This window comes from Drosophila busckii, chromosome X (genome assembly GCF_011750605.1).
Source record: "Drosophila busckii strain San Diego stock center, stock number 13000-0081.31 chromosome X, ASM1175060v1, whole genome shotgun sequence".
Classification (NCBI taxonomy): Eukaryota; Metazoa; Arthropoda; class Insecta; order Diptera; family Drosophilidae; genus Drosophila; species Drosophila busckii.
The window spans coordinates 6,961,954-6,979,050 of NC_046608.1; positions in this window are offsets into that span (position 1 = coordinate 6,961,954).

The following is a 17,097-nucleotide window of genomic DNA, read 5'->3' on the forward strand; positions in this document are numbered from 1 at the left end:
CAGACAGACAGACAGACAGACTGACTGACTGGGCTGCTGGTCGAGGCCGAGGCTTAGCCATTGCCCATGCCGGGCGCAGCAACAAGCGTTTGGATTTGCAAGCGCGTGCATGTGTTGGCAGTGGGCGTGGCTATGGTGTGGGCTACCGTTTCATATTGGCTACGGCTTGTCCTTGTCGTCAGCTCCCAGCTCCCAGCTCCCAACTCCAACGTATTTTGTCGTTTTGGTTGCTAGGCATGCATTTTATCTTGTTGTCGTCATTGTTGTTACCTCCTGCTGTTGCACAGGATGTTGCTCGTTAAATTTTCTTTATGAAGTTAACTGTAAATGCTGCGCTGCTTACACTTTTGCCATTTGCCAAGCGACTTGCCACTTCAATTTCATTGCAAATGATAGAAAAAAAAATAGCAAACAGCATTAGCAACTAAAGCAATTTCGCACAGCTGCGCAGTGCTGCTTAAAGCTTTAAGTTGCCAAAAGATCAAAAAATAGTTGCATAACAACAAAACAGTTACAGTTACAGTTACAGTTACACGTGCCGCAAATTCTTGCAGTTTTAGTTGCAGCAACAGCAAAACAAATGCAAATATTTAAATTGCATTCGCGACAGTCACCGCCATACGCCAAAGTAAGCAGCCAAAACCCACCCACCCAACCAGCACCCAACCAGCCACCCAACCAGCCACCCACAATTCGTTTAACATCGAAACGCGCCAGAGCCAAGCTACATGCACCTTAAATCATTCGTTCTACAAACAGATAAATTATGTTCTACAAGAAAACTCACAAGAAAGTGCCAAGCAAGCGAACAGCAGCACCAACTAGCAAATACACTTGTTTTTTATATGCATTACATATATATATATATATATAGTTTGATTAATTAGTGCGCTTTATTTATTGAAATTTAAAATTTTGTTAGCTGCTTTTAATTGTTGCAGCAGCTTTCAGCTTATGCCAATTTTTTTAGTTGCAAGCTAAGCCAATAAGCTGCAATCGAAGCGTATTAAGCTGCGCATAAAATGCAAATACACACACACACACATGCATGCATGCATATATGTATGTGTGTACATAGGCAACGAGTGCTTAAGCATAAGCATAAATATATGCGCACACACACACACACAGTAGATGAATGTAAAGCAGCAGCGACAAGCAGCAAGAAATGCACGCACAGTGGTACAAAATATATGCGCACATGCTACAGTTTTATACATTTTTTATTTAGCTACTAATTTATAATTTTAATAAAATATAATTTTAAATGGCAAACTAAATATGCAGCATTATACAAAATTGTTTATACACAAATTTAATTTAAAATTAACGTGTATTGGTATATATACTAACTATAATATAGCAAAGCAAAAAAAAGCTAGCAAACTTGTGATATCGACTAAAAAAAAAAACCTATTCATGTTTAAAAATAAAAAAAAAAGTTTAATGTCTTTTTTATTCAAGCCATAAGCTATTTGCACATTCTATAAGCTAGTTACTATCAAAAAGGCTAGATCTAGCTTATAATAAGCTAATAGGGCAACCACAAATCAACGCACACTCAACAGATTTGCAATTGAAATTATTTAAAAACGAAATTTACAAACTTTGCATTTATATGTTAGCAAGCATTAATTATTGTTATCCAATACATTGCTTATAGTAAAATCTTTATTATTATTATGAACTATCATTCGTTGTTTGATTTAAGTTTAGCGCATATAAAAGTTCAAGCAAGATTTTTAGGCTTCACAGCAAATTTGTTGCTTATTATTTTTATTAAAATTTTAACTCAACTGTTTAATGTGCACTCATGCATTTTATTTATTACTTTAACTTTATCAATTGCACTCAATTTGTTGTGCAATTTAACTGACAATTGCGTTGCAACAGAACTTATAATTTCTTTTAACATATTAACTGACATTTGTAAAACAGCAGCAGCTACAGCAATTTAACATAGACACAGTCAATTAGCTATGCATTTTAAATGTTTAAATAATTCTTTACGTGCTGAACAACAAAAACAAGCGCAACAATCAGAAAGATTTTAGTTCGAGTCTTAAAAACTGCAGCAATTTGTTAAAAGTTGCAAACAATTAATTTTTTACACTATTAATTTAGCTTGTTTATAAATTAACATTTAATGTAGTTAGCTGCTAAATTTAATTTGCGCTACATTTTATTTGTTGATTAAATTTCAATGCAAAATTTCTTGAGCTGCTTTGCTTTTGCTACACTGTGCACTGTGTGTTGGCAGCAAAGGAAAAAATTTAACGAAACGAAAATGGCAAAGGAAATGAAGCAAGAAAAATTACAATTCTCGAGTTGTAGTTGCTGTTGCTTTTGCTTTTCCTTTTCCTTTTTCTTTTTTCTTGCTGACTGTTGGGACTGGGGTTGGAATTAAGTTTTGGTATGCGACGACGCCATTTTGTATGCAGGTGAATCGGCAAGCGACGCAGCTGTGTGTGTGTGTGTGTGTGTGTGTGTGTGTGTGTGTGTGTGTAATTTTTATCTGCCAACTTTTATCATTTTTTATTTTTATACACATTTCGTTTGGCGTTTGGAGCAGGCAGCGGCAGGCGAACTCATAAAGCGCGTCAAGGTGAACTGCACACAGGTGGGTGGTTGGGTAGCTGGTTTGAATGTGACTATAAACACACACACACACACACACACGCATACGAGCGCAAACTGAAAGAAAAATTGCGTTCAACTTTGAATGAGTTTTTCACGCAGCAACAGCAACAAGAACAAGAACAAACTTTACACACACTGCGAACTGCGCGTAGAAAACGCAACGAGTCTCTCAAGGCTACATAGCTGTTAAGGACACAATCCTACAAGTTTATTTCCCACAATCCTGCAATCTCAACCCATTCGAGTTGCTCACCAATGAGCAATAAACAAGCCAAAGCCAACAAAAATGACATTTCCAACGTGATTCCTTTAGCTATAACTTGCGCTTGCTCTTCTCCTTCTTCTTCTTTGCCCAGCTGCTTGTTATTAACTAATTTATAATTCTCATAAATGTGCGTGTGTCAAATGCTATTAAATCAAAGTGAGTTAAAATTGTTAAAAAAAATTCTTGTTAAGCTAATTGCTGCTCAAATTGCAAAGCAAAAATCAATGCCCAATTGTTCTAATTAATTTAATTTTGTATTTATTTTATTATATTTAAAATTTTAATAAAAAGTTTAATGTACAACTTGGCAAGCTGCAATATAAAAAGTAAATAAATTACTTAAAAAAATTAAGCATAAGAAATTCAACAGTTGCGTGGCAATTTATTAAGCTAACTAACTTTGGAATGTTGTTTTTAACTTAAAAATTGTTTTGTTTCAAGCTAAAGTGAGCTATAATTTCTTTAAATATTATGACATATTAAATAAATATTTTAAAAATTGTTTTAAATATATTAAAGCATATAATTCTTCACTTCTTATATGCTATAATATTTTTAAAAATTATTAATATATTAAATAAAGCAATTTTAAGATTTGCATTAATTTGAGAGATATATATATATATATTTTTATATTTTAAGAATTGCATTAATTTGAAGTTGTTAATAAATATTTATATATATTTAAGACCTATTTTTAATGTTTAAGTTTGCTTGAGACTTTTGAATTTCCATACAGCGCATAACTAAATAAATAAACAAATTAACAGCTTTACAATTCTTACGCTGCTTATGTCTTAAAATTATTAAAGTTGCAACAAATTCGCAGCGCTCAAGTGTATTAAAAAGTTGGCACTGCGCGCTCTTGTGCGTTTTTATAGCTTTCAGCAAAATTTACAATGCTAAGCTCTCAGTTATGAATTAGATGCTTGTTGTGGCTGCTTGCCCCACACAGTGCCACACACAATGCCACACACAATGCCTGCAGCCAAATGGCAACGAAGGTGGTGGAGCTGGGTGTGCGCTGTTGGCCAAGCAAAGTTGAAAGTAGTGAAAGTAGCAGTAGAAAAAAATAAATAGAAAAGAAAATTTAGCTGCGCTGTCAATAGGCTCAGTGGGTGAATAGATGGGTGGCTGCTCTATATATGTATATGGTATTGTCACACAGTCGCTCTCACTCACTCACTCTCTCTCTCTCTCTCTCTCTCTAAGCAGCAACTGTATGTGGGTGGGTGGCTGCTTGCCTAGGCGAGTTTGTCATTGAGCCTGGGCACAGGTAGCTTCAAGTCTTCAAAGACTTTTACTTCATTGCGTAGCACAACAACATCCTGGCAGCCATTTTGACTGACTGACTGACTGACTGTCAGCTCTGTCGTCAGTGCTCCACCTCCTGCCATTCGTCTTGCTCTTTATGCCTGAATCACTTTTGTAACTTTTACACACACACACACACACACATAGACTTTGGCAAAAAGCGAAAACTCATTCCGAAATCATTTTTGGAAAATCGCCTGCGGCTGTGTTTAGTTAAAAACTGAAAAACAGAAATACAACAAAAATTGTACCAAACTGCCAACGAAGCTTTTGGGCTAGGTAATAACTGAATGAGGGCTGCAGCAGTCTTTGGGGGGGGGGGCTAACAGGGTTGCTGCTGCTGCTTGGGGTTGGGGGCGCATACCTATGAAGACTTAAGCAGCAGTTTCTGCTTGCCTCGACTTGTTTAACTTTTACGTAAGTGAACTTGTTTCAATTTTTTTTTATCTATGCGCACAAAGTTTTAAGCGTAAATACTCTAGCTAAAGCAAAAGCCTATTTATTTTATTAGTGCAGCATAATAAACAATTGGCAGTTCAATTTTATTTTTATTTTACAATTTTAAATAAAAGCTAATCAAAGCTAATGAAGCTGAATTAGTTAGTATAACTATTATTTGAATTTCACTTGCAAGCCAAAATGTATAAACAAATTAGCAAGCTTACAATTAAAAACGTCAAGCAATTTAAATTTTGCATTAAAGTAAACATTAAAACTGTCGCACTAAACTAAATTGAAGTGCAAATTAATTACAGAATTTAAACATAGTTATTAGTAATAGCTTATGCCAAAATCTGAAGCTAAAACTGCACAGATTGGGAAACAGAATGAACAACAACGAGCTGTTGTAGCTTATATGAAAGAAAATCAATAGCTTATAGCTAAAATTCATAATTCATGTAAAGCTCTAAGACAACTTTAAATTCAGTCTAAAATCTGATTCCTATAGCTCTGCAGCAATTGTAAAGCTTAGAGACAGCAAACTTCAGTTCAGCTTTGTGTTTATGCTATGCAAATAAAAAGTTTGTATTGAATTTTTATAACTGCCTGCTCCAGCCCTACAAAATCAAGCAGCAGTTTTAAAGCAAAGCTTGGCAACAGTTTCAGTTTGTCTCAATCCGATAGTAAATACGGAAATTATTAAGGTAGCAATAGGATATAAAGCTGCGCTTATCAAAAGTTTAATTTGTTATGCAGATTTGCAGATTAAATTGAGCTCAGCTGTGATTTCAGACTCAAGCTGTATAATTTAAACTTGGCATAAATAAAAGCGAATTATTGTATTGCAAAAATTAACAATTTAGTAAAATTTTAAAATATTTTTTCATAAAATTTGTCTGTGCTAAATGCTGCTGCTATTTCTTACATATGAAATACACACACACATGCAACTGTATGTGTGCGCATATGATAAATAGTTTCAACTATAAGCTCAGCTAATCGCAATCGCCACAGTCAGTTGCACATATGGCGCAAAAGTAAAAAAGAATTGGCTAGTGAAATCAAAGTAATGTGATATATGGACGAACGATTGTCTCTGGTAATTAGATGATCCACAAATCAGCCGCTAATTTTTCCGCAATTTGCTTAGTAATGCAATCTAAATACAAACAAAATGCGGCCCTTTGAGGAGGGTTGTTGCCAGTTTGCCCAATTCAGTCGCTGGGTGAGCGAGGGTTTTTTTTTTTTTTTTTTTTTGTTGGGGTACTGGCGCACAGGATCGACGGGCCGTGAAATACACACTTCAAACTTGATGGCATATGTACACATATATGCCCCGGAGTGTTGCACATGTCCCTGTGCGGCAAAACAAACACGACGAGCCTTGTCAAAGCCAAAGCGATGTCAGCGGCGCATCTCTCAGATCCCAGCGGGAATTCGCAGCCCGAAAATCACAGCATGTAGCTGTAGCAGAGACGCGCGTTGCCCAAAAGGGGGTGTGGGGTGGAGTGGGGTGGGGTGTGGGTTGTGTTTTGTCACTGTAGTTGTAGTTGTCGCCGTTTTTGGTCGCTCGCTGTGCTCTGCTCTGCTGTGGGGTTGACCCCTGAGCCCAGTCCATGGACTGGGCTCGGCTCGGCTCGGCTCGGCTCTCAGCTCTCTGGTCTGGCCCACATGCCGTGCATGCTGGCTCTTGTCTTTAATTTCGGCGCATTTGGCTTTTATAACGTGATTATCAGACGATTTGATTTGGCGCTAAATGCAATTGCCAAAGTCAACGGCAATGTCAATGGCAACGGAAGCCCAGACAGACAGACGATGGGACAAGTGGCAAATGCTACAAGTTGCACATTTATTCAGGCGTAATAGAAATCTTAGCAAAACCCTTTTCGATTGCAAAAGTCAGCGCGCAATCGAAAGCTTAATTAACTAAACTTTAGCAAAATGCATAAACAAATGCTTAACTAGTTGCGAGGGCAGCTCAGATTATGAAGCGTAAATAAATAAAAAGCAAGTACTTACATTTATATTTCGCTGCTATAAATTTGTGCTTGAGTTAGCAAGATATATATTCATGATCAAGTCTGTGCAGCTGTCTGTAATATCACAGAGACTTTAAAAGTTATTGATGTTCGCTGATATAAATAATTTGTACATTGTATTTAGTCAATTTGCTTTACTTTGATTTTAATGTGTAGACTTGCTTTGAATTCTACTAGCAAAATATGTAATTTAAGTTAGTCAAAGGCTTTGTATTAGAATTAGAATATGGCTTGCTTTGAATAACAATTTCTCTATTACTTTTGTAAATACAATAATACAAAAATATATAATTTAAGTTGCGTTAAATAATAAAAGTTAATCAAAGCAGTAGCCAAAGGTTTTCAGTTATATAAACTAAGGTTAGTAAATAAATAAATAAAGCAAATATATATCAAAAAGAGAGAGAGAGAGAGAGATATAGAGAGAGAGAGAGAGAGAGAGAGAGATAGAGATAGAGATAGAAAGAGAGAGAGAGTGAGGGAGAGAGAGAGAGAGAGAGATAGAGAGGGATGGAGAGAGAGATAGAGAGATAGAGAGAGGGAGAGAGATAGCGAGAGAGAGAGATAGAGAGAGAGACAGCGCGCCTAACTTCATAGCTACGTATGAGTAATTGATTCAATAAAATATGTATATAAATATTTAAATTAATAAAAAAGTATGTCAACATTAATTACTTTTGTTAATACAAAAAGTGAAGTTTGTCAACATAAGTAAGACAAAAACAGAATTTTTAAATACTTTTAAATTTAGTTTTTATCATTTTCTTTTACTGTTCGACTGTTTATAGTTGACATTAATTAAATAAGTTAGACAACAAAAAGCTGCACTAGCCAAAGTAAATAATTCAAAAATATTAAAGCAAATAAAACAAAGTTTAGTTAGCTAGCATATATTCTAATATGTGGAATAAATGACAATAAATATATAAAATGTTTAAACAGCAAACTTAATCATTATATATGACTTAAGTATTTTTGCTTGCATTTATTTTGTTAGCCTTAATAGCTCTTCAAATTTAATAAAATAAAATGCAGCGCTTAATTTCAGTTGCAAATACAATTTTTTTGTAGTAATTCGATTGTAGTTGGTGGAATTAGTTTTCAATGCCGCACACAAGTTGCAACTGTGGCTATTATATTGTCGATAAAGCAATTTGCTGGCGATACTCGAGCCTGTTGCCTGTGTTGCCGGCAGGCTGCTCCCCCCCGGCCAGCAAGCAGCAGCCCTAAGCTCTAACCCTGCTGCACACTTCAGGGCGTTGGGCGGAGCGGGCGCATCTGCAAATAAAGCCCATGCAGATGCGAATGGGAATGCGAATGTGCGAAATGAAAGCGGGTTGCATGCAACAGCAGCAGCAGCAGAGACATTCGGGTCACTTGTTTAGTGGCTGCAACAGCAACAGCAACAGAAGTGGGCTCGACACGCCTGTGAGTTGACAGACGGCAAACAGCAGAAGGGGGAGGCAGTTGTAGTTGTTGTTGTTGTTGCTGCTGTTGTTGTGGCAAGCCGACACATGTTGCAATCTGTATGCGTGTTAACCAATGCGAATGCATCGCTAGCAACAACAACGCGCCATATTGCGATCAAATTGAATGCGCCGCGGCTCTTTCACTTCAGTCGCTGCTCAAGGCGCTGAGCTCAATCAAAAACTCATCATACTGCTCAGCAGTGAACAGTGTGAGGGGGAGAGTGGGGTGTGTGCATAGATAGTTTGATTGATCTTTTCAGCACACAAGTTGTGGCCCCCACACCCCCCGCTGTGGCATTGATCGAGAGCGCTGCATGTGGGCAACGCTTGAAGATCCCGCAAACTCATTGCCTTGTTTCTTTTTTTATATCTACGCTTTGAATATAACAGCTGCTAACTGTTTCGACTGAGGTCGTTGAGTTTAGCTCCCAAGGGAGTTGCAGTAGCAACAACAGCAACAACAACAACAATGGGGCACATCCATGTTGCTGCTGCTGCCATCTTCTGTATCTGCAACTCCATCTGCAACTTTGGCTTCAACCAAGCGCGCATAAATATGTAAAGCAGCGCAAAAAATGCAAATCAGTGAAGCTCAAAAGCTCAAGCACTAACTTAGGGAGGGGGGGGCGGTGGCGGTGGCGGTGGCTGTGGCTGGGGGTGTGGCACTGAATTGGATTGGTTTTGGCTCGTTTCGGGTGGCTGCCAGCCAAAGTCAAGCCAGGCAAAAGTATTACAATAATTATGATAATCTATGCCATAAAAAGAAGCGCACAGACCAGAAAAAAAAAAAACACACACACACAAAGATGAAACCCTGAACAAACTCAAAATCGACAGCACACAGCGTAAGAGTGAGAGCGAGAGTGCAAGTGTGTGCGAGCGAGAGGCAAATAAATGGAAATTACCATACTTTAAGCTACCGCAGAGCAAACGTAAGGCGTGCTTAAATATTCAAAAAGTTAACAGCAGACGTAAGCTTCAACTTATCGATTGCAGTTTGCAGCTACAGTACGCACTCGCTAAATGAAATTGTGCACTGCGAAGCAGTAAAAGTGGGGCCGTTATATAGGTTATACTAATAGTTAATGAATAATATTTAGGCTTAATATAATAAATAATATAGAAGCAAAGCAATGTGAAAAAAATTAATAATTAATTAAAATAATATATAATTATAAGAATTATATTAAGTATTAATGCATAAACTATTTAATTTTTTATTGCTTTGTATCACAACAAGAAATATAAATAATAAATACTATAAAATGTAAGCGCAATTAAATTTAAAATAAAATTGTTGTGCAATTTAAATAACTTGAAATATTTGTAGCGGAGCTGTTTAACCTCGATATAAAATATAATATTATAAAATAAATATAGCAAAATAAACGAACTAAGTAAAAGTGTAAGATAAATTAATTAAATAAAATTGTATAGTAAAACTATGAAAACTTAATTCAAATAACTCAAATAAAAATTTAACAAATGAATTAAATAAATAAGAGTAATGAAATATTATTAAACTAAATGAGTAAAAAAAAAAAATAATAATAAATAAAATTGTTAAATCGTTATTAAACAAAATAAGCAAAAGTTGTTAAACAAATTAATTGAGCACAATTTTATAGTCAAAATATTGTAAATTAAATAAATGAGTTGTTTGCAGAAATAACAAAAATAAATTACATTATATTAATGATAAGTGCATATTATAAATTAAATGACAAATTCATTATAATGAATTAAATAATTTCATAAATTTTCGTTTCATTTTGACTGCTCAACTGTTATTTTGGCTCTTCGCTTAAGCTTAAGCTGAGCAAACTAACTGAAGAGTTAAGTCGCTTAACTTACAAGCAATCGCTGTGCGTCTGTTGTCAGTGCTCACTGTACATAAATACGCTGCATACAGCACACACAAACGCAGATCGCTATGTAAATTAGCTGATAAGTTTGCTGAGCGAGAGCGAACATTTCAAAGATATGTCAAAGTTGCTGGCACTGGCATTTAAAGTTGTAATATTCAGAGGGGGAGGGGGAGGAGGGGGAGAGCGCATCAAATCTTGCAATCTTAGCGCACTTTGCTATAATTTTATAGCAATTGCTGTGCTGTTCTGAAGTCTGCATCGCTTACATGGCTAAGCGACGCTTGTTGCTTGATGCGTGGCCAGTGCGTAACGTAACATAACGTAACATAACGTAACGTAACGTAACGCAATTGCAACATAAGTTGAGCTGCACACAGTGCATGTTGCAAGGCTACGCTACACTGAGCCAACTGGCCACAGAGTCAGAGTCAAATATATCGACAGCAACATTGTGCGAAGGCGAGCGAGATCTGCAACGTTTGTCGCCTACACATCCTGCAGGCCTCCATCCTGTTGTGCCTGTTGTCAACGCGCTTGTTGTTGCTGTTGCTGTTGTTGCTGCTGTTGTTGTCGACAGCCCATCAAAATCAGGCAACGGCGCTGCCAATGCCAATGCTGATGACGATGAAACAGGCGCTCCCTCAATGCTCGTATTTCGTTTACAATTTGACCCTTGAAAGGCACACACAGACAACAACAACAACAACAAAGAGCAAAAACTCACACAATACTTGCAACACACACAGCCAAACACAAGCCTGCGAGGTGAGCTAACAAAGTTTAGCCTAAGCATATAATTTATATAACTATGCATTAAATTTATGCAATTTAATTATTTAATGCACTAATTATGTTTGATCTATTAACAATCACTCACTCTTTTAAATTCGCTTAAGTCAAATGTATAATTGAAATTCAAATATTCGGCAATGTATTAAGTTTTTAATGTGAAATTGTCAGGCCAAACTAATGCTAAACTGTTCAAGGCAAAAGCTATAGACTATATTTTTAATTAGTATGCAAAAAATTATTTTAAATTTTTTTTTTTTAAATATTGAATATAAGTAAGCAGCATAAAATGTATTTCAAAAATGTTTAGGAGACCTCGTTCTAGTTCTAAAAATGTCAAAGTGTATAAAAAGTAAGTGAAACTTTCCGCATTGAATAAATTATGAAGAATTTAAACAAACTGCTTGTTCAAAATATTTAAATCAACGTTAAAACGTATAAAGGAATTAAATATTTTAACAAGCAGTTTGCTTAATTTATTCAACGCAAATATTAAAATGCACAAAATGAAACTTGGCACCTTCATTTTAGCACTAGGACGCTTAAACATTTTTTTTAACAATTTTTATAACTTATATACGCACTATGCATTTTTCTATATCACATCAGCAGACTATGCATATTTTTTTGAAAAGCTTGCAACTTTAGCTAGTCAGCTTCATCAATTTAGAAACAAAATGTAAATTATTAATATTAAATTTTAGTTAGCAATTCAGTTTTGATAACTAATAATTGTGGCTAAATAATTTGTGCTGCGCTTAACAACTTAACAAACGCACCTCGCTCAATGCTAACGGTTAAGCAGCAACTTCAAAGTGTGAGTTGAACGACAGGTTGTTTCTATATGAAAAGCACACCACACACACACACACACACTAGCCACAGTGGTTGCAAAGCCATTGCTATCCAATGGGGCAGGCGGGGCAAACGAACGAAAAACTCTTCATGGGGGCGGCCGTGGGTAGTTTTGATAAAACGTTTCAATGGCTGAACACATAACAGTTGACTGGCTGCCAGTTCGTGTCTGTGTGTGTGTGTGTGACAAAGACCATAAACTCCAAAAAAGCTCGACATACAACCAGGACAAACGTTGCCTGCCTGCCTGCCACTGCTGCGGCTGCTGCTCCAACGATTGCTGTAGCTGTAGCTGCTGCTGTTGACGATGCGACGCTGACTGGCATTTTGAGGGTGGCAGCGGTGATAAAAAGTTGTGCTTGTTGTAATAACAACAGCTCTGGATGCTTTGGCAACGGCAACGGCAACGGCAACGTCAACGGGAATGGCAATGGCAATACCAAAAACTCCCAGGCCGCATATACAAACATGCTCAAGTTTTGTTTCCATGCTGCAGACGCCAGCAAGTGGCAACTGGCAACTGGCAGGTGGGCTGGGTGGGCTGGGTGGTCTTGGCTGTTGGTCTCGCGTGTAGGCGTGGCATTGATAGGGCAAAGGGAATAGCTAGCTGACTGGCTGGCTCAATGAGGCTATTTGGAATACAACGATTTCGCTGCTGCTGCTGCTGCTGCTGCTGATGTTGATGACGATGATGATTACACGTTGACGACGCAGCCAGCTCGACTGTCTGTCTGTTTGTCTGTCTGTGTGTGCTGCTGCTGCTGCTGCTGCTGTAGATATTCATCGAAAGCAAAATGACAGCCTAGAGACACATTCAACAGCACAACTCACACAGCAATAGAAAGAGGCAGCACTAGAGCGCGTGAGCGAGACAGCGCGCAGAGATAAGAAATGAATGACAAGCAAAAGAAGCTAAAGCCAGTTTCAAGTATAAAACAGACATAGATACAAATACACTGCTGGGGCTCAAATACAGGGTGCGCCTAAACATAGTTTACAATGTTGAGGCTAACAAGTCAATTGGCTACAATTCTGAGCTGCTTGAGTTTCAATCTAATGAAGTAAATTAAGTTATCAATTTAAAAGCAATATCAATGCACATTTGTTGCTTATTAGAATTTTGAATTAAAGAAGAAAACAAAAATAACTTAACAAGCAAACTGCTAACAAAGTGCAAACATAAAATTAGCTTGAGTTCAAAATATTTTTATGCCGTAGCTTGTTAAATTTGCTCTAAATTAGCAACACATTTTGCTATTAAAAAGACCTAAAGCAACTTGACAAACTCTAAAAGTTTAAATATTATACTAAAATAATTTTCGTACTTCAAAAAATAAATATAATAAAAAGAAAATTAATATAATCAATGCTAAGCTTAATAATATTTAAAGTAAATGCTAACGATTTGTTTCTAATCGTTAAAAGCTAAAATAAATAAAATTACTAAAGCACATTAATTGCAAAAATTTACTTTAAGCTTAACATTTGAGCTGTGAGCAAAGCTAAGAAAACAATTTAGACAGCTAATTATATATTATATATATTAAAGTCTTAAGTTCGTGCGCGACCTATAACTTTAATTATTTAATTAGTTTGCTTTGCTTATTTAGGTAGTTTAGTTTAATTTTTGAATTACTTACCGCTTATTTAAATGCGATGCGTTTTCAGCAATTTATGCGTTGAAATAAGCTGCAAATAAATAAAATAAAATAAAATAAAAAATAAACAATTTAGACTTAGAATTGAGCTTGGCAAACTTTTATTTTAGTTGCAGCCATTGCGTGTTTAGGCTTAGAACCAAAGCTGTGGGCATGCCCTTTATATTTATATATATAATATATATATATTATATATGTGTGTGTGTGTGTGTGTGTGTGTGTGTAGACTGAAGGTGGCATATCAGTCAGTGTCAGTGTGAATGCGAAATTGCTTTGCTTTTACGACGCCAGCAGCCAGTCAGCAATTGTTGTTGTTGTTGTTGTTGTTGTTGTTGTTGCTGCTACTGTTTGTTGCTGTTGTTGCTGTTGTCATTTCATGACTGTGGCATGGCACATTAAAGTAATGGCCTGTTGGATATTTTGTGCCCAAGCAGAACTCTAGGTAAGCAGCTCCAGCCCAACTCCCACCCCTCACCCCCTGCACACTATAAACATAAATCACAGACCAAAACTCATTGGGAACAACATTTACGCTCATCACAAAACTCATCTCATCTCATCTCATCGCTGGGCTCATTTCAAAATATTTTTCAGCCTGCTACCAATTTGGCCAAGTTAGTAAATTCAAATGCATTAACTAGTCTAAGCAACAATTTTACTTTTTCTAAAACTAAGCAAAGCTAATTTTGTTTGCAATTTGAAAATACATTAAAAAATAGTTATTAGTTTGAAATACGCAAGTTCATATTAAATACTGTGATATGTTTTATCTCCCCTACTGAATTAGTGAATACTGTTAACGCCGCCCATGCAAAACACTTTTAGCTTAAAGTTAACAAAATCAAAATAAATAAATAGCAATAGACTCAGCATTTTGTTAATACATTGGCATTAATATTCTAAAGCTTTTATGCAAAGCAAACGATTTGCATTTAATTTATATTATATATATGATATATAATATTCAATATTCAATTCAATGCAAATATATATTTTAGTTATCAAAATTCTTCAAACTTCTGCATTTACTACTTAGCAGTGGTTGCAATGAATGCCTCAAAAATTTGTTTGAATCATTGTTAAAAATTGTTTAAATATTTTATAGCAACAACTCAACTTATTCTATTTAAAAAATAAATATATGCATAAAGTTTAAAACATTTGACTGCTGTTAAAGTTTTAATAGTCTGCTAATTATTTCTATTGCTGCTTAAAGTGAAAATTATATTTCTTTTATTATTAAAAACAATTGTTGTTGTTGAGCTGAAGACTAACTTAAGATTTCGAAACTGAATACTGAATATACAGATGTTTTTTTCTAGCTCTCAACACACTCAAATAAGTGAATAGTAATATATATACTCTACATATTTGCTAGACTAAACTAAATTATGTAAACAAATTTCACAAGCGTTAATTTCGCAGCGAGCCTGAGACTTATTGCTATTTAATTTTAGCTCTATGAGAATTTAATAGGCAGCAAAGCTTGAGCTTACACTGAAAACAATTCGCGTGCTGTGTAACTGTAATTTGTGTCGCCTCTCAAGTGTATAAGCTTAACTGCTTAACTGCTATAAAGTTGAATGTTTGTTGATCTTCCGCAACATTTGCTGGCAACAAAACGCGCGCGCGCGCTCATTGATTATCTTGCAACAAAATCTTTAAGTAGAGTTCGCCATTTGCATGAGGCAAGCAATCTAACTGTTAATGTAGCTGTGTGCTCTCTTTTTTTTTTTTGTTTGTTTGTGCCTTTGGCTGATTGCTGCGCTCTATAAAAAGTTCAATCAACTGTGGCGTCCTGCTCTGCCCGGGCTCATAATTCACCTGTGCAGTGTGGCACTGCTTAATTTTATAAGTAATGCATGCGCAATTCTTTGCCGGAGTCGGAGCCAGAGTCGCTGATGTGTAAGCGATGCGCATAAAATCAGCGAAGCGCATGGCAACTCCAGCTCCAGCCACAGCTCTGAGCTCTGAGGTCTGTCGAGGCGTTTGGCGACTGCTTTTGGTTTCGTATCAATCAAAACGAACAGCAGCGACTGAGCGAGTGAGACCGAACAGCAGCAGCAACAACTAAGCTAAAGATTTGACATGGATCAGTAATCTAATGCCAGATTACGTATACGCATGGTGGGTTACGCAATTGCCTTCAGACAAAACACACTGAGAGCAGCAGCAGCCCAGCACAGCTACAGCTCCAGCTCCAGCGCTTACTTCGGCTGCTGGGCGACTGGGTCTGGGCTCTGGGCTCTGGGCTCTGTGCTCTGCATGAATGAATGGATGAGTGAGCTCAGGCCAGGCTCAGCGGCAAAGGCCTGGCAATAGCCTCTGCCTCTGCCTCTGCCTCTGCCTCTGTCGACTATCTAAGCATACATCGTCTGCCAGTCGCTACGTCTGTCTGCTTAAGAGTTTATATCGATGCTGATGCTGCTGATGCTGATGATGATGATGAGTTCAACGCTGTTGTTGTTAAAAATAAAATGTTCTGACTAACCAAGCAAGCAGCTCTCAAGTCTCAGCTCTCCCAAGGGTTGTCAGTTTACACACACACACACACACACTTGGAGAGTCGCTCATGCGATCCGAGAGACTTTAGCATAAAGCTATTACTTGTAGGTAACAAGCAGCAAATACTTTCATACCAGTCCCCCCCCACCCAACCCCCCAAACTGTCAGCTGGACGCCCAGCATGGGCATCATGTAACTGCTGCCATGACAGACAGTTGAAGCTTCACTGCTATCAATACCAGCCACTCACTCATCTCATCTCATCTCATCTCATCTCATCTCATCTCAGCCTGCGCCTTCATCGAGACTTAACTATATTTTGTTTATACTCCGTTTGACATTTTTACAACACAGCTCCCCCCCCTTGCTACCGCCCTTTGCTTATCGCTTATTTGATTTCTTTTCTCTGCTACGTGACTAAAATGCTGTGGCACGTATTTGTTGTTTGCCACATGCCACACGCCACACGCTGCTGCAAGCTCATATCTCTGGCCAAACACTCACTCAACTACTATTTGCCTGCCACACTGATTGGCGCAAGTATTTTGACAAATTTTTAATTTCATTAGCTGCTTTAATTAAATAAAGCGAAGCGCAGCGCTTAAGAAATTTATGTATCGAACAAGTTTATAGCAAATTTTAAGCAGAAAATGTTTGCTTTTTTTTTAATATTTAACATAAAATTAAATGTATATATTTTTAATTTCAAAGTTTGTATGTTAAGCAGCAAACGCATTAAATTGTATAACAATTAAATGGAAATTTGTTATAAATATTGTAAAAAAATTTAAATTTAAACAAAAAATGTATTTTATTTATTAGGCAATATTTGTGAAATCGAACGAATTAATGATGAATTTGATGAATTTATTTTTATGCAAGCTGCAGCAAAAATTATTCGTTCAAGTTACGGTCTGCAAAAAATTACTAAATTTATATTGCTAAGCTAATTAACAAGCCTTTGCAATAATATGCAAAACAAAATATATGAATTAAAAATTAAATAAGCAACTAAACTCATAAATTGTATTTCATAAAATGCGCTGCAACATTAAAACAAAGTTTTAAATGATTTTTGGTACAGTCTAACAACTAAAAAAAAATTGTATTAAACCAATTGAATAAAAAGAAAGTTGCATATATCGAAACAAATTCATATGTACCCAACTATAAGCCACTAGCGAAGGTTGCTCGATTTTAATTGTTAGAAAGTTTACACTTTGTGTAAAGTTGCCGAGCAAATGCAAAAGACAG